A 27,185-nucleotide genomic window follows, 5' to 3' on the forward strand; every position below is an offset into this window, starting at 1 on the left:
CTCGCAGGCAGCCATCAAGCGAGTGTCCCGGGAGCACATCTCGGAGTAGGCGCGGCTGGGGAGTGAGCGGGGCCAGCGGGAGGAGCCGGCGGGGTGGGCCGGGCGGGGCTGAGGCGAGGCCCGGCAGGGCGGCAGCCGGAACGCTGCGAGGGCAGCGAGCGTGGAGTGAGCGGGGGCCGCGCAGCGCCCCGGGCCAGGCCATGGCGAGCCGCGGCGGGGCTGGGCAGGGGCTGCCCGAGGCACAGCGCAGCATCGGCCCCGCTGACGGCATCGCGGTCCCCCCGCAGCGCAAGGGCGCCCTTGTGCCCCTGGAGCTGGCGTTGCTGTGGAAGGTGTCGTGGCCTGGCTTCTCCGGCGTCGTGAGGCTCCTGGACTGGTTCGAGGTGCCCGAGGGCTTCGTGCTGCTCATGGAGCATCCGCAGCGCTGTCAGCACCTCTGGTACTTCCTGCACGAGCGGCGGTTCCTGACGGAGCCCGTGGGGCGGGGGCTGTTCCGCCAGGTGCTGGAGGCCATGGGGCACTGCAGCAGCCGCGGCGTCCTGCACCCCCACATCAAGGCCGAGAACGTCCTCGTCAACCTGGCCACGGGCGAGGTGAAGCTCATCGACTTTGGCTGCGGCACGATCCTCCAGGACACGTTCTACACCCGGATGTCAGGTGAGCCCAAAGCCGGGACACAGCCAGGCAGCCTTGGCTGGCATAGGGGGAAGAGGGAGGGAAGGAAGGAGGCAAGGAAGGAGGGGGAATCCTTCCTCAGCCAGCTGCAAGCAAGTTGCTTTTTGGCAGGGCAGGGCCTGGCTGTTGTGCAACAGGAGCTGGCTGGGAGGGAGGGAGCAGCATGGGCCTGATGAGCTGCGCCCGTGTCCCATAGGAACGCTGGAGTACAGCCCACCGGAGTGGATCCTCTTTGGCTGCTACCATGGCCAGCCAGCCACCATCTGGTCCCTGGGCATCCTGCTCTATGAGCTGCTCTGAGGGCACCTTCCTTTCCACACCAACAAGGACATCGTCCGGGGCCAGCTCTTCTTCCTGCCCCGGGTGTCTCAAGGTGGGGATGCGCCTTCAAGGCACAAGGGGAAGAACGGGGTTGGGAGGGGCGGCTGGCACATAAGCGTCCTTCTCTTGCAGCTGGTGAGGAGGTGGATCTCCTGGGCTTAGCTGGAGGAGGTGGCACCTGTGCCTCTGTGCTGGTGTCCTCCGCAAGAGAGGATCGATAGGAAGATTTTGGCTGCAGCTCTGAGCACTCCTGGTGTGGCCTGGGCACTGTGGAATGTGGGAGAGCATGGACAGGAGCCTTGTCCTGCTGAGCAGCGGTTTCTGGTTTCTCTCCGCAGAGTGCCAACACCTCATCAGGTGGTGTTTATGCATGGAGCCCACAGACAGGCCAGCACTGGAGGACCTTTTTGAGCATTCTTGGCTGCAGGAGCCCTGCCTGGCCCAGGAGACAGCAGAGATGCCTCCCTGTGCACAGGAGGATCCAGGAGCCCAGCAAGCAGCAGCGGCACGCGTCTCGTGGCACTGGAAGAAAACCCCGGAGCGTTTCCCTGCGGCCGCGGCGCGGAGGAGAGAGCGCAGCCGAGGAGATGCTGCTTCTGCTGGTCCCCACGAGCTGTGGAGGGAGCGGCTCCGTGCTGCCCGTCCCATTGGAGAAGTGGTGGCAGTGCGGTGAAGGTGCCACGGACTGGGACAGGGGAAACATCCCCCTGCAGCTCAATGGCATCGTGATGTCCCCGCAAGCCGGGGCACAGCTGGCGCATTCTTCTGGAGCACGACGTGGAGCTGGGAACACCATCCTGGAGCTGGCCGCTGGCGGGGCAGAGCCGATTGGCTTTGGCTGCGGCCCCTGCCTGGAGGACACGCTGTGCGCCCCGATGGAATCAAGATGAGTCCCCAGCCGGCGCAGGGGCGGGGGGATGCTGGTGCTCCCAGGCACGGCAGGGCTCGGCCTGGCCACGTGCCGGAGGTTCCCCGCTCGGCGGCGCTGGGGAATATTAATTTTTCCGCCAGCCGCCGAGCTGCTTTTTGGCAGGACAGGGGATGGATGTTGTGGAAGGGGAGCCGGCTCCTGGCCTTGCTGACAGCTTCTGCCAGCCAGCCTGGCACGGGCTGAGGCGGGGGCAGCCAGCCTGACAAAAGCATCCATCCATGTGGATGGGGGCGGCAGAGGGGGACGGGTTCCCAAGCCGTGCCCCAGCTGGTCTGCTCTGCACACCCTTGAGGAAGGGGTGCGTTTATGGGCGGGAAAGGTGGGGATTTTCCCCACCCGTGGACAGGTTTAATTCTCTCATGGAGTGGTCAGACCCTCCTCAGGCCCATGAAACGGTGACAGGCTTTGTGCTTTTTCTTGTTTCCATGTCTTGTTTTGAATTGACTTTCGTGCAATTGTTCTTTGTTTTTCCCAGGAGGATTACACCTGGTGCCCGGACCGGACGGGGAAGCGCCTGCAGCGTCCATGGAGTGCGTCCAGTGCCAGCGCTGCCCCAGGGGCCACGGTCTGCAGGGACAGCCCCTTCCAGAAGGACGAGGACCTGGTTTGGGATCAGCTCCTCTCCTGGCAGCAGCTCTCCAGAGGTGGGCACCCGGCTCCACAGCTCGGCTGGCAGAAGGGCTCTGGGCAGGCGGCAGCGGGCACACGGGCATCCCGCTCTTGCAGCTGCTGAGGAGGTTGCTGTGCTGTGATGTCGCTGTCGAGGCGGTCACGACATAAAGCAGAGACCACAAGCAGTCTCAGTTGGCAACACTTTATTATTGAATATGGCTGATTTTTATACACTTTCCAATTGTTTATCCTTCTTCTATCTTTACTATTGGCCACAATAAATCAACATAATACTATTGGTGAGAAGTTATGGTGACTTAATTAACTTTCTAAAAATGTTTCATCCAGCTGCAAAGTTCTTCTATCTTTCTTCTCTCGGTCTCCTTGGTTACAGCCTTGGAGAGAGCTCCTTATCAGTTTCTTCTTACTTCTCAGCTTCTTCTCACTCCTTTAGCTAACAGGCCCGCTGTTAGCCCCTTCCACAATTCTCCCTTTTTGTTTTTGGACTGTAAATACAGCTGCTATGGATTTTTGCAGGGCCCTTTGCAAAAATCCCAGCAGAGAGGGGACACACAAAACCCACAATCACAACCATCAACAAAATTCCCACTCAATACAATCATTCCTGTCCTTCATCCATCTTTGAGTACTGATATATGGTCTTAGCCGGTGTCATCCGCATGTTCTGCTTCAACTGCGGAACCATCCATCCTGTCCTTTCCTGCACGTTCTAGGTAAGGTTTAACACAGCGAGCAGGAACCCATCGAGGACCATTATCTGTCAAAACACAAGCATAACCCCTCCCCCAGGTTATCAGTTCCACTGGGCCAGACCATATACCAGTAATCAAATCCTTAACCCATATCTTAACATTTCTACGGAAATCTGGTTGCTTAGAATTCAAAGAGGAAAAATGGTAAAAGATTGGAGATAACTGTGAATCAGGTAGGGGACGTAAAAAGTTTAACACATAAACAGCTTTATCTAATCTCACTTGAGGTGACTCCTGTTGCATTCCCCCTTTTTGTTTTTGAACCTGATGTTTAAGAAGTCCGTGAGCTCTTTCAATAATTGCTTGGCCCGTGGGGACATGTGGAATGCCTGTAGAATGCTCAATGCCCCAAGCACGAAAGAATGCTTGCATTTTCTGCGAAGCATATGCTGGGCTGTTATCTGTTTTTATGTGACACGGAACACCTAGAATAGAAAAGGCGTGATAAAAATGACGAATAGCATCACAAGTTTTTTCTCCTGTGAATGCTGAAGCAACCATTGCATGAGAAAAAGTATCAACTGTAACATGAACATACTTAAAGCGACCAAATTCTGGTATTTTAGTAACATCAGTTTGCCATTCTTCTAACGCCGAAAGGCCCCTAGGGTTGGTACCATAATACTGAGTGACATGAGTGAAAGCGAATTTTTCTTTGTCCTGCTCAGCCAATGGAATAGTGAAGAAACAATCTTTCAGATCAATGACAACTATTTGCCATTCCTGTGGAATCATTGTGGGTGTAGGAAGGCCTGGTTGTAAAGCTCCCATTGTTGCCATTACAGCATTTATCTGCCGTAAATCATGTAAAAGTCTCCATTTTCCTGATTTCTTTTTTATTACAAAAACAGGGGTATTCCAGGGACTGAATGATTCCTCGATATGTCCTGCTTGCAATTGTTCTGTGACTAATTCTTGCAGGGCAGTAAGCTTTTCAGTAGTAAGGGGCCACTGGCGAACCCAGACAGGCTTATCTGTCAACCATGTCAGGGCTACGACTGGACGTTCATTGCCCTGCATCACAGTGGCCCCCATTAAAAATCCGTAGTAATTTTGACACCCCATTGAGATAAGCAATCTCGTCCCCACAAACTCTGAGGAGCATCGGCAACATAGGGTCTGATGTTAGCTTGTTGGCCATCAGGATGTTTCACATTAATTACAATGGCTGACAGGCCACCTGTTGTAGCACCACCCAACCCCAGAAGTCCAAAACTTGCATGAGTGAGAGGCCACGATTGAGGCCAGCAAAGTCGCGAGAGTATTGTGACATCTGCTCCAGTGTCAATCAAACCTGTTACTGATATAGTTCCTGGATGACATCCACTGGCAGTGAGAGTGCATGTCTTTTCTGGACGGCTCTCCGTTACTTTCTCAGTCCAGAACACTTGAGGTACTCCTGTTGATCCAAAACTTCCTGCGCCGCGACTTCGGTCCACTGTATTTGGAACAAAACTCACAAAAGGTACAATTTGAGCAATGCAGGTTCCTTTCTGAATAGTGACAGGAGGGTCATCGATGGATACCATGGCATGAATCTGTCCTAAATAATCAGCATCAATAAACCCTAGATGCACATGAATACCTCTAAGTGTAGTACTTGACCTCCCTATTAAAAATGCACTCAATCCCTGTCCTATCGGACCATAGGCATTGAGGGGCACTTTACATATTTCTTTTGTCAGAATGGTTACTGTGTCAGTGGTGGGTATATCAATCCCTGCGGACCCGCTTGTTGCCCCTGAGTATTGCTTGCAAATGGGTAGCTTTGCAGTGCTGGGAAGGCCCGCATTTGCTGTTGTGGTAGTTGTTGTTGTTGCGGTATTTGTTTCCCCACGTGCCCCTTCGCGCTCCTCTTTGGGTTTCCCGGCAATAGCTGACCATTTGCATGATATTTACTCCTGCACTGTTTAGCATAGTGCCCAAGTTTAGCACAGCGATTGCACACAACATCGCTGCTTGCACTTGGCTTAAATGTTGTTTTCCGGACAGCATTTGACACTGTGGTACACTGTGATCTTACATGCCCTTGTTGTCCACAATTATAACATTTTGCTGAAGGTTTTAGCACTGCAGCAAGAGCTGCCATTTTATGCTCGACTGAACCAACTTTTGAGCAAGCAGTAACCATTTTAGACAAGGTGGGTTCCCCACGTAAAGTATCAATAATCTTTCTGCAATCTGGGTTTGCATTTTCTTTAGCCAATTGTATGCACAATTTGTCTCGCAAAGTTTCATCTTCTACCTGTTTCTCAATAGCTGCAGCAAGTTTTTCTGCAAATTGCAAAAATGGTTCTCTCGTCCCTTGCTGTATAGTGACATATTTCTGTTTTGGAGCTGCCATTTCCATTGTTTTAGTTAAGGCACTCATGCCAATTTGTTGAGCTTGTGCCAAAATCAAAGGATCCCACCTTGCCTGTAAATCTGGATTGGCAAAAGGCCCAGTGCCCAGTAGGGCATCAACACCCACAGCATGACGAGGGTCGTGTTGAGGCAACTGCATGTTTGTTAAAGCGGTGCGTTCAGCCGCTCGCCTCCAAGTTTCTTGAAATACACCGTATTGTACTGGCTGGAATAGAATTGTAGCAAGATGCGCAATGTCGTAAGGTGAAAGCAAATCTGCATTAATCACACGTATTAATTGCATTACCTCTGAGGAATTAATACCGTACTGAGCCACTTTCGATTGGAGGTCTTGCACAACCCTCCAGGCAAAGATGTGATGACTTTCATCCTGCCCTGCTCCAGGAGCTGCTTTAAAGACTGGAAAAGCCATAGGGTTATCACAAGCAACATTTGCATTGGCACTGTTCTCCTGAGGTACTCTTGGAGCACCTAACCTTTCTATGGTGTCCCAATTCTTTTCTTCAACTGCTTTCCTCCTAACAAATTCCCAAAACTCCTGAGGGTGTCGAGGAAGCACAGTTACTTGACATGGAGGCAAAGTCCATGGGGCAGCAAGGCTAGAGCTCTTTGGAGGTAAAGAGGCCAGAGCTCCTTGCCCCAACTCAGGTGTTACTGCAGGCGACTCATCACTTGCTTCGCTGCTGCTGTCACTGTCAGGTAACGGAGGATACGGCCTTGCAGGTTGTTCAAGCCGCTCAGACGGGAGCGGGGGGGCGGATGGCTGGACTAGAGCGGAGGGAAGCGGGGGGGCAGATGGCTGGGTTTGTCTCTCTGCTAAAGACATTTCAGCTAACTGGCGTAGCGGTGTAGTATATACAGGCACCCTTGCGAGCTGCTGTGCAGGTGTGAGATAGAGAGGTTTAGGGGTCTGATAAGAGGATGCTACGGCAGGTTGCCCAGAAGTTTTGGCAGCTTTCCCAGAAGCCTTGGCAGCTTTCCCAGAAGCTCTGGCAGCTTTCCCGGCAGCTTTGGCAGCTTGCCAGGTAACTTGTATGGCACCCGGACTTTCTTCAAGTTCCCCATCAGAGGCACCCTCTGCCTCATCCCCCCCATCAGGTTCTGTTATCAGCCCCAACTCTTCGTCCGCATCCCGCTCTGCTTGTTCTCCCTCTGTTTTCCATTCCTTTAATGCCTCAAAGAGCGATTCCCAAGTAACTGCTAGATCGACAACCATTTTATCTCCCTTTCGGATGACTTCCCACAGTCTGTCCCCGACTTTTTTCCATGCCTTAACACTAAAAGCTGTGTGGGGATCAGTGCCAAAATTCTGTGATTTAGCCCACAGCAGTATATTTCGAAGGGCATAGTCTGACGTATTAATTCCCTTATTTCTTAACAAAACTTTCCATGTAGCCAGAACATTTTCTTCCTCTTTAGTTAAGTTATGTCCCATTATTACTAGTTCGTGGCTCACCTTCTTCCAGGTGTCTTGATAGGAGAAAATCAGGTCCGGACCTCCCTGTGGCTTCCACCTGCCCCTCTCAGCTGCACCAACGCCGCCTCCCCCACTACGTCCCAGTGGGTCACGGTTGCCAGTTGCTAGGACCTCGTATGGGCCCCCACCGACTTCTTATCACGTCGGGGTCACCAAACGTCGCTGTCGAGGCGGTCACGACATAAAGCAGAGACCACAAGCAGTCTCAGTTGGCAACACTTTATTATTGAATATGGCTGATTTTTATACACTTTCCAATTGTTTATCCTTCTTCTATCTTTACTATTGGCCACAATAAATCAACATAATACTATTGGTGAGAAGTTATGGTGACTTAATTAACTTTCTAAAAATGTTTCATCCAGCTGCAAAGTTCTTCTATCTTTCTTCTCTCGGTCTCCTTGGTTACAGCCTTGGAGAGAGCTCCTTATCAGTTTCTTCTTACTTCTCAGCTTCTTCTCACTCCTTTAGCTAACAGGCCCGCTGTTAGCCCCTTCCACACTGTGATTAAGCAGAGGAGGTGGAACGTGGCCTGCCCCGCTGCCCTTCTCTAAAAACAGAGAATGGGTCGGGAGGTTTGGGCTCTGAGCACAGCCAGCAGCCTGGCCCGGGCACAGGCCATGGCGGGACAGGGGGACAGGAGCCTGCTGCCACTGACCGTGGCTCTCTGGTTTCTCTCTGCAGGCTGCCAGCACCTCATGCCATGGGAACGGCACCGCTCGGCCTGCCAGGCTGGGAGGGCTGGAGGGCGGCCGGTGTTCATTTGCTGTCAAAAATAAATTGGGGTTTTTTGTCATTGTCATCATCAGAGCGTTTCTTTCCTCCTTTTCCAAGCTCTTGGCCTCCCTTCCTCCAGGGTAATCTTTTTTCTCCTTCCTCAACCGCTTGATGGCATTTGGCAGGGGGGGTTAAGCAATGTGAAAAATTCAACAACAGCTCCCGTTGCCAACTGCAGCAGCCCCTTCAAGAGCCCTGAGCTTCCACCAAGGTCAGTGTGTGCCTTGCAAAAGGAAGTGCTTTGCAGTGATAGGGTTGTTGCCCTGCTGCAAAAGATGGGAGGAAATCAGAAATGGAAAAATGTCAATTTGGCTCAACCACCGCCCAGGTTCTTCATCTTTTCCCTCTTCTCCATGATAGGCAGGCAGGGCTGGACTCCAGCAAGTTTCAAGTTCTTCGTGCTCTCTGGCATCAAAGGGATCAAGGAAACTCTTGTACGCAGGGACTAACACAGGGCTACTTGTCAGAACCCAGGAAATTCCTCTGGCTGCCCTGGAGGACTCGAGCCCCTGCCCAGGTAGCTCAGAGACCCTGGCACAGAGCCCAAGACCCCTGTGCTTTTGATTTAGCCCTTGGAAAAAACAACCTTATATGAAGAATTGCGAGCCATGAAAGTTTAAGTAGAATGATAGTGAATTTATCACAGGGTGAAATATAGATTTTTGGGGTTTCTAGAATGGGGCTTCAGGGGGCAAGATGGAGGAATCTGGGCATGTCCAGCCTTTCTCCTTCTTCTTGGCCTCCATCTTCTGCTGTGATGGTGGCACTTTCAGTTTGGTTTAGAGTAGAAGCACACTGTCTAACATAGGTGATGGGTATTGGAAAGTCATTGTAAATATTGTACAGGTAGTTTTTAGGATAAAAAGATAACACCACCCTGGGGCAGGCAGAATGCCATAGAATGTCTTGCTGAGCAGACCTTGGCAGGACAGGAGAAAGAATTTTATAGATAAGATACAAGAAACAACCTTGAGAGCCAGAAATGAAGAGCTCTGACTCCTTCTTTGAGCACCAGGCTGGGAAAAGAGACTTTGGAACTTATCTTGGGCTCACTCTGACCAGCCAGAGACCCCGAGAGCATGAGTCCGTAAGACGAAATACTGAAGGATTGGCTCCAAAACATAAATATCCTTGTTGGTCGTGTCTTCTTGACCAAGAAATCCTTCAAAGCTCTTGTAACTACAAGTCTTGCGGCCCTGTGAGCCATGCGGTGCAGATGGGAGCCAAACTCACCCTTCCTGTCTATGTAGAAGAGAAGAAAAAGCAATGGCATCATCTGAAAAACTCAGAGGTCCGCTCTCTAGCTCCTTCCAAACTCCTTCAAATCACCCAAAGTGCAATTTAGCTACAAATAGGTGTCAAAGACTCTTTGTGCTGGCTCTTGGACTCCAGAGCAGCTGCTTTAGAATCTTCCACAGAGCCCTGTGCAGTTCTGTGGTGCCAGAAATGGATCATTTGAAGAAACTTTCCCAACTGACTTGCATGGAGGTTTGTTTGAAGGGTATTTGAGGAGAAAGGCTCCCGGCAGAGCTCTGGGCTTTGGCCTAGCTGTGTCCCCTGCTGATTGTGAAGTGTGCCATCAGCTGCAGGGCTTTCTGGGCTAAAACTATCATCAAGTCACTGGGACTTGCTATTTTTGGCCTCTAAAAGCTGGACCCACTTTCGGGGCAAATTTGGAGACCTCATCTCTGGGTGGATGGAGCAGCTAGGATTTTCCCAGTTGCTGGGAATGGTTCTCCAGGCCCCGAGTGTAAAACGGGGCTGCCCAGCAAGTGCGGATCTGCAAGATGATAAACAATTGTCTTGCTTTGAAAAGAGAGGTGTCTGCTAAGGAAGGCAGAAGCCTTCTGTGAAATGGAAAATGTCAATCCCCTCCCTTCAAATGATTCTCATTTAGAAATTCAAATGCTCTCAGGGAAAGATATGGGGATAGGACTGAGCCCGCAGAGCCGGGCAGCGTTTGCTGATGCTCTGAGCCCTTGCTAAAGATCCTGTGCGGGCTGTCTCAGACACCTGGGGCCAGGGATTCCTTCCAAGCTGGGCCACTTTGGCTGGGCCGGGGGCGGCCCCGGGGCAGAAGGCAGTGTGTGCAAGGGCCCTGGGTGGCACGCTGCAGCACGGTCACCGTGCCATGGAACGGAAGCCGGTGTCCAAGGCCCCTTTGTGACACGTGGGAAATAGAAGCTTGCCCGGCTGCTGGCAACACGCAACGGGGCACAACGGGACAGAGCGGTGCCGTGAGGAGCCCCCGCACAGCGCACTCGCTCCCGTCTGACCCGGAGCTTCTCCGCGGCGCTGTTCCTGCAGCTGAGCTCGAGGCCAGAGCACAGCACTCGCTGACCCGTGGCCTTCCTGAGGCTTCTATTCTGCAGCTGCCCTCAAGGGCAGAGCGTAGGACTTGGTGCCCCGGAGCTTTCCCAAGGCATCTCTCCTGCAAGTAGCTCCAGGCACAGCCATGGAGCAGAGAGCCCCGAGAGTGCCCAAGCTGGCCTGGGTGGAGGAGGAGGAGGAGGAAGAAGGCCCTGGAGCGGCCCCAGCACAGGAGACAGAAGAGGTGGTGCCGTTCCATCCACCGCAGGAGGGTGAGTGGCAGAGCTGGGCTGCAGGGCTGGAGCCTGCAGCCAATTGGCCCCATGCCATGCCATGCCATGCCATGCCATGCCATGCCATGCCATGCCATGCCATGCCATGCCATGCCATCCCCTGGGGAAATGCCCATGGACAGGAGGGAAGAGGGGCCGGGCAGACACCCCGCAGTGGCCGTGCTCCATCCCCTGGGGCATCCCGGGGCTCTCCCTGCCTGGGCAGCGCAGGGCTGGGCTCTGTTCTCCGGCCTCTCCCGCAGCCCCTCAGCTCTGGCTGCGCTCGCTCTTTGCCAGATGCAGCCCTGGAGCGCACACAAGAGCAGGAATCCAGCCGTGGCCGCTTCCGCAGAACAGCGCAGGTACCTGCAGCCACCCCCACCTGGGCTGGGCCTGCTGTCCCTGCTCCGCCCAGCACCGTGTGTGCAGCACTCCATGCAACATCCCCGGCCTCTTGCCCTTCTCCTACAGCTCGTCTGCGACTTTATCCGGAGCATTGGGCAGGAAGAGACCAGCACCATGGGCACAGGGCTCAGAGCTCACTCAGAGCTCCTCAGTCATGAGACCAGTGCCGCCCTGCTGCATTTGCTCCTGGAGAAGGCTGTTGCCAGGCCAGAACAAGTGAGCAGCCTGGGGCCAGGCTTCAATTCCCCCATGAGTCCCATGGCTTCCCCAGCCACGTCTGCTGGTCCCTGGGAGCCTTTGAGGCCATGGCAGTGCGCTGGCAAGGGAAGCACTTCTCTGGGGACCCTGGGGACATGGCTCCCTCTGGCAGCTTTCCAAGTCTCCCCGTGCCTTCTCCAGGTGCCCGCCCTGGTGAGGTCCATTCACCGATGGCTCCTGGCCAATGATTCTGCCCAGCACCGGCTGGACAAGGCCCTTCTGAGTCTCACCAGAGCACACCCGGGTGAGGCAGTGGTGACGCTCCTGCGTGTGGCCCCGTCCTGTGACAGGTATGGGGCCCACCTGCCCAGAGGGCTCAGGCCTCCCCAGCCCATCACCCTGTACCGCCTGGCCCAGGTGTCTGAGCAACAGAGAGTTCCAGGGCCCTCTGGCTGCTGCCTTTCCCAGCCCTGGCACGTCAGCCCCCGAGCCTGCTGCCATGCTCCCTTGCCACCCCTCAGGGGCCTGTCCCCACAGGGCTGGGCTGCCTGGCTGCTGCTGGCCAGGCCCAGTGGGCAGAGGCAGAGCCGGCGGTCAGCCCGGGCCCCTAGGGATGCCCAGGCCACGGTGCTGTGTCTGAGACCCCCCTGAGACTGAGCTCTAACCCCTCAGAGCTGCCATCTCCATGTGGAAGACCATCATGTGCTCGTCCAGGACGGCAGAGCCAGTGCTGCTGATCCTCCTGGATGTGCTGGGCAGCTGGCCAGAGCGCAGCACGTGCACCTCCGATGGGGACAAAACGGGTGTCTTTGGCCTGGCTGTGAGTTTCTGCAAGTGGCCTTTGCTGGCCCCAAGGCCGCCTCTCCAGCAGCTCTCCATCCTCCTTCCCCCACTGCATCTCCCTGCCTCAGGCACTGGCCTGAAACCTGGCCCAGGGGCAGCCTCAGGCCCACCAGGCCCCGTGCTCCCCCTGCCAAGGTCTCTGCGGGCCTCTCCCTGCCCTGCTCGGGCTCTGCCCCAGGGACACCTGGGCACTGAGCGCTGTCTCGGGGGGCTTTGTCCCTTGCAGGCAACCGTGGTGATGTGGAAGATGCTCCAGGAGCCCCATGTGCCACGTGTAGTGACGTCGTATTTCCCCCAGCTATTTGTGCATCTGCTCTTCCAAGTGTTCTTCAGCACAGAAGAGATGCCAGAGGAGGTCGATGCCTTCTGGAAGGAATGCCTGCAAGAGCACGGCCTTGCCACCAGCCCCAACAGGTGCTCCATGCCAGTCCTCCTGTCCCTGCCACGTGGCCTGCCAAGGAGCCAGTGCTGCCAGGGTGACCTGGCCTTTGCTGTGCACACAGGTTTGCAGTGCAGAGCCTGAAGTCCCTGCTCTGCCGAAAGCAGTACAAGGAGGTGGTGGTGTCAGTGGAACGCAAGCGTGGCTGGGACACACTGCTCTGTGCTGACACCCGCCACTATGCCGTGGGTCTGCTGGCCAGGTGAGACTCCCCTTCTCCCCATTGCTCCCGGCATTTGTGCCCTGTGCCCGGGCTGTCCCACACAGTCCCTGTGGCCCTGGGACACAGGGCCTTGTCACCGAGGGATGGCCAAGCAGACTGGAAAAGGCTGGGAGGGGAGAGAGCACGGGAGGAGACACCTCCTAAAGGGCCCAGGTCCCCTTGCAGGATGGTGGTGAAAGACCAGCAGGCTCTGCCAGCCTGTCCTTGGAGAGATTTGCTCAGGTTCCTGGACCCTTTTTCGCCCTCCTAGGGAGATGCGCCATGCTTGTCTTGGGTTGGCTTCCAGTATTGCACTCCACCTGCTCTGGCTGCTCAGCACACAGGAGCCACACTGGGATCTGCCCGCCCTGGCGTTCCTTGTGGAGGTGAGCCGGGTGTGCAGCGCTGCCTGGCTGAGCTGCCTCCCAGCTCTCTGCCCTCTGGGAGCCGCAGCCGCCTGGGACGCTGCCCGCGCCCTGTGCTGCTGCTGCTGCTGCTGCTGCTGCCTGGGCCCAGCCCTGTGCTGCTCCAGGCTCCTGCCGGCTGGCTCCCCCATCACTGGCCTGTGCCTTTCAGCTCCTCCAGTGCCTGGACCCGAGTGAATGTGGTGCCAGTGTTGTGAAGGTCTCTTCAAGGTACCTGCAGAGCGAGTGCAGGGAGAGGCGTCGCCTGGCGCTCAGGGCCCTGCTGGAGCTCATTGATGATCCCTCAATGGTGAGAAGGGGGCGGTGGCTGAAGCTGCACTGGGAACGCAGTCACTTGGCCTGGCCTGGCCTTGGGGCGCTGGGGCAGCTGCTCCCAGCCCTCCTGCCTCCTGCTTCAGCTGCCCACGTTCTTCGGGACAGGCCTTTGGCCTCTGGGCCCTGCGGCAGCAGGATGGCCTTTCACAGACTTGTGTTCCGCACAGGCCCAAAGAATGTGGAGCCTGACCCAAAGCCTCATGGACCTACTGTGCGACAGTGATGCAGAGATAGCTGGCATGACCCTCATCACACTCAGCATTCTATTCCTGCACAAATCACATATTATGATGTCAACCCCCATTGCCCTGCAGCTGGCTGAGGCGCTCCTGCCACTCTTTGACCACGTAAGGCTCTGTGCCCCCACCCACAGCCGCTGGCTGCTACCTGGAAACTGTGTGCCCTGTGCATTTCCAGCCCTGTGCCCAGGGGGGCCTGCAGGAGCCAATGCTGAGGTAGTTTTTCTTTTTTTTTTCCTACAGGATAATAGCCAGGTCCAGCTGCTCTCCATCAAACTCTTCCGAGACATGATGGAGTATTTGGAAGAGAGCGAAAAGCCTTTGGAAAGCCCTGTGCAACAGAGCTTGCTTGCACTCTTCTTCCACTGCCATGATGAGAATCAGCGTGTGGCAGAGGTGAGGACTCGTGGGCTGCTGCTGTCCCCCTGGCAGGGGGCTCGGCTGCCTCCTGCCCTGCGCCTGCTGGATCGCAGCCTCCTGCAGGCCATGGCACGGGGACGCGGGTGCCGTGCCCTGGGCTGTGGGGCCATCTCCGCGTCCCTGCTGCTCTCCAGGCTTCTCGGGAAGCGCTGCTTTGTGCGCTCAAGTTGATGAAGAGGAGGGATCTCAAGAAGCTGGTGAAGGAGCAGAAACTGTGCAAGTTCAGCGAGTGCCTGGTAAGGAGGGCCTGCAAGGCCCAGCCTCAGGCTGGAGAAGGCCCCTGAGGGCGGCGCTCAGTGTGCGGGCCGGGCAGCTGTGCCCCTGCCCGCTGCGGCAGCCAGAGGCCGCACGGGCTCCTCTCCAGGCTCCCGAGGGCCCGAGCCAGGTGCCCGTGGAGCCCCGGCCCGGCGGGGCTGCGGGCCGGCACCGCGGCTCCCCGGGCAGCAGCCGGCCCGCTGCCCCCTCCCCTCGGGAGCCCTTGGCCGGCGGCTGCTGGCCGCGCCTCAGGGCTGTGCGGGCAGGGGAGGCCGGGGCTGGGCGCAGGCAGCGCCCGGCCCAGGGGCTGAGCCCGCGCCAAGCCTTCCCTCCCGCCGTTCTCTGCAGCTGGCAGAGGACAGGAGCCGAGCGGCCGAGCACCTGCGCCGGGCCCTGCGCTACCTGCAGAGCCCACAGGAGCCCCTGCGAGAGGCGGCCATCAGCTTCATGGGTGAGCCACGAGCCCGCGCTCCCTCCCCGGCCCGGCCCGCCGCAGCTCGGCCCCGGCCCCGCCTGCTGCCCCGGCAGCGCCAGCCGGGCCCGGCGCCGTGGAGCCCCGCCTGGGCTGGGCATTGCTGCTGCCGCCCTCTGGCAGCCGTGCCCTGGGGCGGCAGCGTGCGCCAAGGGCCGGGCTGAGCCCTGCCGGGCCAGCAGCCCGTGCGGCCACAGCGCCGGCAGCGCCGCTGGCAGGGAGCTGTGCCGCTGCCGCCGTGACAGGCTCTGTGTTCACAGGCATGGCCGGGCGGCGCCTGAGGGGGCAGCAGCGAGAGCTGCAGCTGATCTGCACTGGTGAGTGAGGGCAGCGGGCTGGCAGCGGGGGCTGCCGGGGGGGAGCTGCAAGCCCTGCCCCGGCTGCGGAGGGCTCTGCTCCCGTGGCCAGAGCACACTGAGCTTTCAGGGCCACGGGGGCCATTGGTGGCCCGCAGCTTCGGCCTGATCGCCTTGCTCCCTGCTCCCTCCTGGCCATGGCAAGAGCCGCCTGGCATGGCCCTTGCTGGGGGCTCTCCTCGGCTCCCCGCAGATCTGCCTCTGACCGTGGCTCTGTTGCTCTCTCTTGCAGCCCTTGAAGACAAAACAAATGACATCAGCCTCGCCGTCGGAAGCCTGGCAATTCAAACGCTCTGCATCCTCAAGTCAGGAGAGCGGGCTCCCATCTCCAGCTTCCAGTGGCTCCGAAATCACCTGCGCAGGGCATGGAAGACACGGCCTCGTGTGTCACGGCTCGGCTGCCTGCCCTGCTGCAGCTCTGTGGAGAGCTGATCCCAGAAGCTCTTTTTGCTGGGGCCACCTGAGTCAGGAGGAATTTTCTTTTACTTCAAGAATGTTCTTTTCTTTTTTTTTTTTTTTTCCCCCTTTACTATGTAAATATAGACTGTGTTCTAATACACAGACTGCCAGGATCTTTCTTTTTCTGCCCAGGCTCCGCAGGGCCTAGGGGAAGAGGGGATAAAGGGTGCTTGTGCTCAGCCAGCTGCCCAGGCGTGCAGTGGGCAAGGGGAAATGGCCAGAAGGCCCTTGGCCTTTGGTGGTTCTGCTGAAGCCTTTGTGCTGCCCACAGAGCGGCTGGGCAGGGGCCGGAGCTGCGGGGATCCCTGCCCGAGCGCTGCCTGGAGATGGCCACAAGCCCTGTGCCAGGCAGGAAGCGCCATCCGTGCCCTCCTGCCCGTCTGCTGCTGCCTGCCTTGCTGAGGGCTCCCAGGTGCCTCTGCCTGGGGCTGCTCTGGAGCTGCTGTGGGGCTGCGGCGCTGCTGCCGGGCAGCTTGGCCGCGCTGGGGCAGGGCCTGAGGGGCTGGGGCGCTGGCAAGCCCTGAGCAATGGGGCTGTCAGAGGCCACAAGCAGCCCGCTGGCAGCCGCCTTCTTCCTGCCAGAGCTGACTTGCCAGGCGGATCCTGGGCACTCTGGAACTAACAGCATCAGTGTTATTAGAGAATGAAAGTGATCAAAGATGTCTAAAGTCCCACCATTTCAGAGGTGTTTGAGGGGGAATTCAGGATTTGGGGACACATTCTGTGTGGGGTGCCCCTGTTGCTAAGAGGCAGGAATTTGATCTCACCCTTCTTGTGTTGCTAAGAACTCCTCCCCTGACCCAAACCCACACTCCAGCCCTGGGATACCCTATAAAAACCCCACGGCCCTGCCTCTGCCCTGTCTTTCAGGGGTCAGAAATGGACTCTGGAGCTTTCTGAAACCCAGACCCGTCTCGTTTGTTCCCGGCACCGGCAGCTGCAGCCTCCCTGGACACCATGAACTCTGGAGAATGGGGGCAGCCAGTGGGGACAGGTCCTGGAGTGCAAGATAAGTGTGTGTTCTGTTTGCCATCTGTCAGTGGTGGGGCAGTTATCTTCTGTTCATTGGGCAGTTTCTCTCTTCCACAACCAATCCTCCCTGTGGGGAGGTGTGTTCCATTAATAGGCCATTAATTATTAATTATCTTCTGGTATTGGGCCACTGAGTGTCACTGCATGGCTGATGAAATGACATCATCGCATTGGGAGATGCTCCGCCCAGGGGGAGGAGCCAAGCATTCCTACCTGGATAGAATCTGAGATTTGGAACACGGTAGGCAGCCTTTTCCTCCTGGATTCCCAGAGGAGCAGCTGTCTTTCTTCTCCACTGGATTCCCAGAGGATCAGCCTTTTCCCACTGGATTCCCAGAGGAAGGAAGATTCCCAGGCCCATCTACAGCAGCCCTGGACCTTCAGAGGGAAACTCCACCCTTCTCCAGGATCCCTGCTCCAACAGAGCCACACCTGGCACTGCAGGAGGGCTGCAGCCACCGCTGAATGGGACTGCTGCCAGCACCCTGACCCACAGGGTGTCAGGCCCTGTTCTGACTCTGTCAGTGGGTTTTTTTTCGTCTGTACTACTGCATTTATATTGTTAATTTTTCCTAAAAAAGAACTGTTATTCCTATTCCCATATCTTTGCCTGAAAGCTCCTTAATTTCAAAATTATAACAATTCAGAGGGAGGGGTTTACATTTTCCATTCCAGGGGAGGCTCCTGCCTTCCTTAGCAGACACCTGGCTTTTCAAACCAAGACAATAACAAAGTTACTTGAACACCACAGATAGAAAATCCATTTTAATCTCTGCAAAAAGCCAATATTATGTGTCCATAACAATAAACCTCTCGCTGAGTGATGGTAGATGTCAAAGTAACTTTGCTATAAAGATACAGTTTTTATTTCTGTTGTTAATTAAGCTTAGTGAAATAGCTGCTTGTGTTAAACTGCCTGCTTTGATGGGATAACATCCAATGCACCCAGGATGAGGACACCTGTACAGATCTGCCAACTATCAGCACTCCCTGTCTGAAGTGAGCTACACTTTGGTAACATCTCATGTTTCATGCATGCAGTGGGTGACCAGATGATTTAAAATGCTAATAAAATAAACAAGAAAGATTTTAAAATGCTAATAAAATAAACAAGAAAGGTCATTTATGTTCCTCAAAATAACAACAACAATAACAACAACAACAACAAGTTCTGGTTTAATGAAAGGTGGAATCTGTTGCTCTTAAGAGCAAAGATTCATAGCTGGAATAAAGAGTGTTCAGCCCAGCTGTTTCTACTGTGAGGCCATATTTCATCCCCCCTGAAAGTCCTTCATGTTTGCACAGAAAACTGTCCCTGCACAGCCCAATGAATTCCATCACTTCAGCTGGCCAAACAACCACTGTGGTCAAGTGGGGGCTGAGCAGCTTCCAGGATCCCAAGCAGCTTCAGAAGCTTCATTTTACACCTCCTCTTCTCCTAGTGAATACCCAGCACCACCATAACTGTGGACCCATAGCTATGGATCACTGGCCTGGCCAGCACAGGGCTAATGTTTGCATCAGCCAGGAGGAGCTGCTCTGCCTGGCTGTCTGTCTCAGCCTCAGCCCTGAGACCCCAAATGCCTCCATTCTGGCCCAATCCTTCCTGGTGCTGAGCATAAGAACTCGTGCAGACAAGAGCAGGGAGGGAATCTCCCCAGCCGTTTATCACTTCAGCAACAAGACCTTGGCACCAGGCTGTTATCTGTAGCAGAAAGCAGCAGCAGAAAGGAGACACCAGATCACCAGCCCCAGGCCATGGCCCTGGTGCTGTCCTTACCAGTGATCAGTGTCTGCAGCTCTCCAGGAGCTCAGGGAGCAGGGATGCTCCTCACCATCTCATCTTACCCATGCACCCAAAGCCACAGCCAGCTGTGTGCTCCTGCCCACCAGCACATGCCAAGGCACAGCGTGGGGTTCTTGGGGAGGTGTCCTCTGCAGGGCCAGGAGTTGGACTTGGTGATCCTTGGGGGTCCTTTCCAGCCCAGGATATTTTGTGATTCTAAGGCTTTGGCCAGCCCAGGTTTCAGCCACCTCCCTGATCCATGTGGGATTGACCCCAAACCAGATCTTGCCTCTGTCTACCCTCCAGTGCAAGGAACATGTTGCATCTACCCCAGCCCCGCTGCTTGTGTCTGATGGATCATGCTGACCTTTTCAACATATTTCTTGGAGTATTATAAAACATTATCTGACAAAAAGCAAACAAACAAAAAAAAAAAAAAAAAAAGAAAAAGCAAACCAAAAACCAACAAACCAGCCCAAACGAAATCAATTTGGGTAATGATGGCCTTTTGTTCCAGTTTATCCTGCACCAAACTCCACAGATGGTAAATCTGAACATTTCCCAGACCTTCACAGCAGAGCTTGGAACTGTCTCTCTGATTTCTTGGTTGTTTCATGACACGTGCATTTCTCCTATATAATCCCAGTGTTTTGCTTAGAAGCCATATTATAACTGAATCAATCTTCTTCATTTGAACATCTAGGACAGATTCACACATCATTTCACCATTAACTAGGATAGACTCAGCCTTGCAGATCTTTCAGGTTTCAAGCCTGGCTGTGTTGTTTCAGTTCTTTGCTGCTGCTTGTGTTTTGTGAAAAAAAAAAAAAAAAAAAACAATAACCAGACTTTGGGACTTTCTGTTGTGGCTTGAAGAAGAACACAGGTTGTTTCATCGCTGTTGTGAGACATGTGTTACCCGGCTCATTAATTCACAACAGTTCTTGTTTTCTCTGCCTTTTTTCACGCTGATGTGATACATTTGTGAAGTCCAGGGTTGTACTGCAAGTGATTAATGCTGCAGTAAAGTCTGATAAACTGAGATTCCAACAAAAAAGTGTGAAAAATGTAACCTCTAAAGTTCTGAAAGCTCACATATGACAAAACCCATAAATCACCCCAGAGGCAGTCATTATGGAGAGTTACTAACTAGATTATGCAGCTGCATTTGTCATCATTTCCCATTACGTAGAGAATAAACCTGTCAGGCTGATTTATGGCAGAGGGCTCCACAAGATGGGAACTGGCACCTGTACTGTTCTGTGGAAAACGATGAGAAATGCTGTGTGTGCTCAAGTGCTGAATGGAAAAGGAAGGAGGGGAGATAACTGTTCTTTGAAGGCACTGATTCAGGGACAAAGACTTCAGAGAGGAGTCATGCTTACTCCCATGGGATGGCAGGAAGAGTATCCACCAACCTGTCCCAACAGCAGCAGCAGCATCAGAATGCGTTCTCCACAGGTGGAGGGAAGAGAGGAGAGAGGAGGTCTTTTGAGGGGACCAAAGTCAGTCATGGAGAAATCCTAGAAGCCTGGAATGGTTTGGGTCACAAGGAATCTGAAAAACCATCTTGTTCTAACCCCTGATGTGGGCCGTGACAAACTGAACAGCTGAATGCCTGGCTACTCAGGGCATACTCAAGGTTTTGGATTCCATGCCTGTGCATCTACCGTGGAGCAGCTGGGTCTGCTGGGAGCAGATGGCATCCACCTGAGCTCAGAGCAGGCCAAAAGATGGGCAGATGTGGGACTGAGCAGGGTGAGGGACATCCCTGCACAGCAGCGCTCTGACAAGAGCAGCAGTGGCCTCCTCTCAGTGCCCTTCCCCGAGCAGCAGCCGCTGAACACCATGGTGGCTACACAGATGCTTTTGGCTCACAATCCCTTTGTGCTCAAAGGCCACGCTGGGCATTTCAGCTGGGCTGGAAGGTCTGGCTGGGCAGGGAACAGGCAAGAGGCACTGCTGGTGTGAGCTCCATGTGTTCACTGGGGACACAAGGAAGATTCTGTTCATCCAAAGAAAAACACAAGCAGCCAGTCCCTGCTAACACAGCAGTGCGACTCTGTCCAGAGCAGCTCAAACTCTCTGCCAGAACCATCCCCCTGCACCTTCTTGATCTGAAGGGGACTAGAAGTGGTTTCACTGCAGTTCTTTATTTCTGATGTCTGACAATAGGAAGGTTTCACAGAAGTCTTGGATGGACTGGATCAGGGAATAGTCAAGCAAGAAAAACTGAGCAACCATCACCCAACCCCACTGACAGAAGAACAAGTCCCATTAGGAAAAACACCTCAGCTGTTTTCATAGTTGATAATATGTATCCTACTCAACATTATGGATTATAATCTTTTCCCTTTGGAACCTTATCAGTGGGGACTTCTGCCTGCTTTGTGAAGGGAGCCCCTGGGGCCCATTCCCTCCCAGAGGGGCTGCACTTGCTGCCTGCCGGGGCTTTCATTGCTGGGCCCACTGGGAGCCCCTGAGCTGGGCTGGGCACCAAGGGCGGGGCTGGCCCGGCTGTGATGCCTCTGGCCCCTGTGACATCAGGGGCAGCGTGTCACAATGGGGGCAGCTGGAAAAGGCCCCCGCAGGTAACGCTGGCCCAGCACAGCCTGAGCAAGCGGTGAGTGCGCACGTGGCGGGGCTGGGCCGGGCCACAAGCGCCGCACCCGGGCCTGCATTGTCCCCCTGCACCCAGGGCCAGCCCCTGGGGCCGGCGCCTTGGCCGGGGCACGGGGCTGCTGCTGCTGGCCCACTGGCACAGGCCCTGCTGCCTGCCAGCTGCCCGGGGCCCTCTGCTTCTGCCCTCACATCCCTGCGCCTCCGGGCCTCACTTCAGCCCCCACAAGCTCCCTTGGCAGCCCCATTGAAAGCCTTGTCTCTCTCCTCCTGCAGACCATGGCGCACAGAGCAGTCCTGGCTGGGCTTGTGCTGCTCCTCTTCCTGTTCCCACTTTCCGTGGTGGACAGATTTCACGGGGATGGGCAGCCCCGTGCAGAGGAGATGAAAGCGGCCCCCCCAGAGCCAGCTGAGCCTGGCTGGGGACCCTGGCTCCTGGATGCCTTGCGCTACCTGCACCAGCTCTGGCAAATTGCTCAGCCGCTGCTCCTGCTTTTGGGCTGGTGGCTCAGGCGCAGAAGGGCAGCCACGAGGCAGAGAGCAGCGGCCCAGAGAGCTGAGGAAAAGGCCAGAAGGAGGAAGGTGGAAAGCGAGCGGAGAAGGCGGCTCCTTAGGAAGAGATTCAAAGACATGGTGCAAATGCGCCGGGCCACGAAAGAAATAGAAAAGCAAATGGCCAGGCTGATTGGAATGAATAGGGATACAAACAGGATGCTGAAGGTAGGCAGGGCAGGCTTTTGGAGGAGCACAGGCAGTGGCTGTGTGAAGAAAAGCTTCCTGCTGGAGATGCTCTCTGGGCCGGCCAAGGCGAGCCGCACATCTTTGTGAGCAGCCGGCGCACAGAGCTGCGCTTGCTGCCCAGCACAGCCCTGCGCCGGGGCACAGGCTCCGGGCTCCTGACACACCCTGCCCCTCTGCCCTCTCTCTCCTCACGGGATCTGTAGGAACTGCATCTATTTTAACCCTTTCCCATACAGAGCCTTTGCATCTGCTCGGAGGAAAGCACCATCTGAAGGCATTGGGCCAATGTTTGGAGATTGATTCAAGTTCTTAAATAGTTTTGAAATATTTAAAATATCTTATTTAAAAATAGTTGTCTTTAGAAACATTTTCCAAACTTTTTATTACTATAATGTAGATTAATACTCTTGTAAGAGATCATAAATATTTTAATAATAAGTAGGAATTAAATAAATGCACTTTTCCTTATATTACATAGAACTTATAATTCATCAAAATTACCAAGAATTATTGCAGTTAACCAAAACTGAAGTATACTTTCTTTTTATCTAAACCAGCAAATGTTGCTTAATCTTCATGATCCAATAATTATTTTGTGTCTTGTTTAATATTCATATATACAGTATATAGACTGTCGCTACGAATGCCTATAATCACAATTGGTTAATTTAAATTACACTCTCTGCCCTCCTGTCTCGGGAGGGTGACTTCCCTCAGGCAGCTGCAGTCCCTGTCAAGATGCAATAAAGGCAATGCCTGAACAAACGCTGTGTCTGTGAGTGGCCATGCTGGACTCAGGTGTCAGCTGTGGGGAATTCCTGACACAGGGGCACCACAGCAGCCCTTGGCCATGCAGAGGCTCCTTTCCTCCCCTGCAGCAGCTGCTCCTTTGGTGCTGTGATCCAGCCTCTGCTCTGCGCGATGCCAAATGCAAGAAAACCAGGAGTGCCACCACTCAGACTGTCACTCGGGTCCCTGCAGAGCTCAGGAGCCACCATGGCTGTGTAGGTGTGGAACCTGCAGTGGGCCATGACAGCAGGGACAGCAGGGACAGCAGGGACAGCAGGGACAGCAGGGACAGGGGGACACAGCACAGCAATCACAGCCCGGCTGCCCTGGGACAGGCCCGGCAGGCAGACAGGACATGGGGCAGGCAGGAGTCCCCATCCTCTCTGTGCCCTCCTGAACACAGGCACATAAGGGACAGGGGCAATGGGGACACAGCCGGCCCCTCTCCTCTGGGAATATCCCACCTGCCCAGGGGCCCTGACAGAACGCAGGGGCTGAGGCTCTGCAAGGGGAACCCAAGGGTGAGCAGGAGGACCTCCAAGTTACATCTGCCCACATTCTGCATGCAAACTGCTGCGTGGAGGAGAAAACCAGAGGGGCCTTGCCACAGCAGATCCCATCTGAGGGATGTTGTTCTCTATTCCTGCACACGGGTGCCCCATGCAACATGGAGCACATGAATGCACTTTGACACCAGATTCTCAGCCCTGCTCGAGCGCTCTGGCACAGCAGGAGCAGCCATTCCCTAATAACACACGGGTTTGCAACTCTTGTGCAAAGCAACACAAATTGTCTCTCTCCTCCTGCAGACCATGGTGTCCAAATCAGTCCCCGCCCTGCTGGTGCTGCTCCTCTTCCACTTCCCACGGCCCATGGTGATCAGTTTGGATGAGGATGCAGAGCTGGGCAAAGAGGGCCTGGAGCAGGCTACCCCAGAGGCACCCGAGCCTGCCTGGGGACCCCTGCTCTGGGCAGCCGTGCAGCAGGGGCCCTACTGGGCTGCTGCTGAGCTGCTCTTCTTGCCTTTCTTCCTCTGCCTCAGGCCCAGAAGGGCGGCCATGAAGCAGAGAGCAGCGGCCCGGAGAGCTGAAGAAGAGGCCAGAAGGCGCAGGATGGAAATGGAGCAGAGAAGGCTTCGCTTCAAGAGGACATGCAAAGACTTGAAGGAGATGTGAAGGACCATGAAGATGATCAAGAAGAAAATGGCCAGGCTGATTTGAATGAACAGCAAGGTGAGCTGGTTCCTGCTGTGAAGCTGAACTCATTGTGTTCAAGTCAGATTTCCTCTGCACGGATGTCATTGTAGTCAGATGAGAAATTGGCCCCTTAATTTGAATGCAGTGGTGCATAGAGCTGTAGTCTAATGTTTTAATGTAGCTGACCTGTGTCCTGATAGCAAGGGGTGTTTAACAAATCTGGTATTGCCAGAAGGCTTTTGTTACTCTCAGACTGTGCTCTGCACATGGAGCAGCAGAAGAATTAAGGCCAAATCCTCCCTCAGGATCTGGAGGATATCACACGTGGGTAAGGAGCTTTTGTAAGGGAGAATTGACTGGTCTTCTCTTCCACCAGGTGACCCCGTGCTCCAACACGGTGATGGAGTTCTACCAGAGAATGCTGGTGGGCCTGGAGGGTGTTGGCAAGGGAGGGGCAACCCTGATCATCACAGCCAGGTCCCAGCCCTTGCCTGGCTCCCCCAGGCACTGCCTTGCCCAGGCTTTGCTGGCTGCAGCTGCCAAGGAGAAGTGCTGCTGGATGCCCTCATGTTGTGCCAGCTGGACATGGGAACAGCAGTGCTTGGGCAGCAGCCTGTGGTGAAAAGCACCCCTGCTCACAGCCAGCACGGGCCTGGGCCCTCTTCTAAAGGCACCAGCAATGATATCATTGATTGGCCTGGGCTTTGGTGCGTGAGGGGGAACAAATTTCCCGAGGGCCTCCTCTCCTTCTTCCTGCAAGAGGTGGAGTTGTGCTGGTGGTGAGCACCGTGCACAGGTTTGGGCCACACCAAGCAGCTGCTGAGAGTCAGGGTCTGGCTCTGTCCATGAGGGCCCATGGCAGGGGGGAAGTGGCTCCCAGCAAGAGTGGGGAGGGCAAGGTCTGACGAGGGGAAAGCAGCCCTTGATGTGGCAGGTCAGCTCCAGATTTTCTCCTTCCCTCTGCTTCCCATTTTGAGCTTTAATGTTGTCAGAGCTGAGCCCAAAAGTCGTGGTTGCTGCAGCAGAATTCCATGCTGCTGTGCTGCTGTGGGTGTCAGTGTGATGCCCAGGAGGGATGCAGCTCCCTGGGGCTGTTCCCTGTCGCAGGCAGAGCCATGCAGGCAGTGCCTGGGCTGCCATTCTGTAAAGCAGGTGGAGCTGGGGCCAGGCAGGGCCTGGAGCTGGGCAGTGGAGGAGCCAGGGAGCTGCAGGGCCTGGCAGGGGCTGATCAGCCCCTCTGTGGGGCAGCTGCTGTCTCATGCCCTCCAGGGCTGGGGCAAAGAGCTGAGTTCTCAGGCAGGGCAGCAGCACCATGGCAGAGAAGGGAGTCATTTGTACTGAGACACTGGGGTTGTGTGTTCCTTGGGCCTTGGGGAGCCCTGATCCTTGTTGGGAAGGCTCCCCCAGAGCTCGTGGCTCACTGGGACTGTTCCAGGAGTCCTTGCAAGCCTTCTGGGGTACAGGAGGGGCTGAGGCAGCTGTGGGGCAAAGGGCTCTGCCTGGGGCACTGGGCAGCCTCTGGGTGCTGCCTCTCAGGGTTTGGGCCTCCTTGACAAGACGTGTTGGAGTGGGCAGAGGTAGAAGGCAATTTATCCCTGTAGGGCTGTTCAATGTGCATTGGACAGTGACCAATGTGTTCTGCTCCATTGCACAATCTCTGGGGGGAAACGTTCTCCATTCTCTCAGGATCTCTGATTGCCCTGGGGTCATCTCTCTGCCCAGATGTCTCGTTCCTGAGCTCCAAGTGTCCCCCCAGGTGCTGCTGTACGATGAGTGCCACCTGAAGGTGCCCTAGGAGAGGAAGATCCTCATGAGGAATCCCAGCCACCTTCCTGGCTGCTACGGGCTCATTCCCCAGGTTTGGCATCACATCCACCTCCTCCTGTCAAATATTACTGAGGAGATTATTAAGGGAAAAAAGGGTTTGGATAAGACCTTGCTGGTTTCTATTCAGCCTTAAAGATCTGCTGAGAACAGGATCCTACCCGAATGTAAACTTTAGGAGGCAGTTGAAGCTCCTGAGGAAACAGTTGAGGTTCTGGTCTTCAGGGGCTTTTCTTGTGGGAGATCTGAGAGGGTTGTGAAAAGCTGCTGCATCCACAGACACCAGTGCCTGTGCTGGCAGCCTCCTTGCAGGATCCCCTGGGAGTGCTAAGCCTACAATTCTTGCATCTTGTTTGTGCCTTTTACCTTTGTCCTGGGCAGTTGTAAACGTGTGTGTAAGTTGCTGTTGCGGTGCATGTTAAGGAGTCTAAAGTTTCTCCAGAGGTGCCTCTGAAGCTGCATTTCATTCTGTCCCTGCCAGAAACGCAAGGAGGACTCTGCTGTGCTTGACCCCAGCCCCAAGCCCTGTGGGATTGTGCAGCCCCAGAGCTCAGCAGAGATCCCAGCTGTGGTGGCAGTGCAGGCCCTGGGCACTCACGGCCCCGGCGCTGTCATCGGCGTGTTCGGGGATGAGCTGGGTCCCGAGCGGGTGGCTCGGGGATCCAATACGGGGACGCGTCGCTCCGGCAGCCCCGGCAGCCCCGGAGGGCTCCGGCCCCCGCCCGGCAGAGCTGCGGCTGCTGAGACCCCAAAATATCCCCAAAAAACAGGTGAGACACCCCAAAAATATCCCAAAAAATCCAGGGGAGACCCCTCGAAATCCCAAAAAATCCCAGTCAGACCCCCCTGAAAAATCTCAAACCATCTGGGTGAGATTCCCCCAAAAATGCCAAAAAATCCGAGTGAGATCCTCCCCAAAAAATCCCCAAAAAACCAAGTGAGATCCTCCCCAAAAAATCCCCCAAAAACCCCAAAGTCCAGGTGAGACACCTCCCCAAAAAATTTTTTAAAAAAACAGGTGAGACCCCCCCCCCCGAAAATCCCAGTGAGACCCCCCCAAAAGCCCAGAAAACAAGTGAGACCCCCCAAAAAAATCCAGGTGAGAGACGTCAAAAAATTCCTCAAAAATCTAGGTGAGGTCCTCCAAAAATGCCAAAAAGTCCAGGTGAGACCCTCCCCCCAAAAAAACCCAAATAAATCCCAAACCTACCCCAAAAAATCCAGGAGAAACCCCCAAAAATAAAACAGAAAACAGGTGAGATCCCCCCCAAAAATCCCAAAAAATCCCACTCAGACCCCCCTGGTTTTTGTGTGCAGCTGCTCCTGGCAGGGTGCACAGGGACAGGGATTCTGCCGGGGAAAACAGGCCCAGGCTGCTGGGGAGAAGGACAGGAGGGATGGGAGGCACAAACAGCTCCTGCTGGTGCAGGTGTCCCTCCCTCCCACTGCAGGTCCCTGTTCATGGTTATCTTATTTTCCAGAGATGAGCTTTACCCTCCTAAAGTCAAACCCCACCCACCAAAGGGGAAAAGAAGCAGTTTGGGTTCCTTGGCATCTCAATGGAGGCATTTCAAGGTCAGAAATGTGGAGGAGCCAGTCGCAGCCCTGAAAGAAGTGCAGGATTTTCCCCACTCTTCAGGAGCAGAGGTGGATTTTCT

General features: G+C 55.1%; 1 pseudogene; it reads left to right on the top strand.

Annotated features, from left to right (window-relative positions):
- The first annotated feature begins 200 nt into the window (after window positions 1-200).
- Window positions 201-25,498, top strand: LOC143695317 (serine/threonine-protein kinase pim-1-like; annotated as a pseudogene).
- Window positions 25,499-27,185: the final 1,687 nt, after the last annotated feature.

Source organism: Agelaius phoeniceus, chromosome 15 (assembly GCF_051311805.1).
Source record: "Agelaius phoeniceus isolate bAgePho1 chromosome 15, bAgePho1.hap1, whole genome shotgun sequence".
Taxonomy (NCBI): Eukaryota; Metazoa; Chordata; class Aves; order Passeriformes; family Icteridae; genus Agelaius; species Agelaius phoeniceus.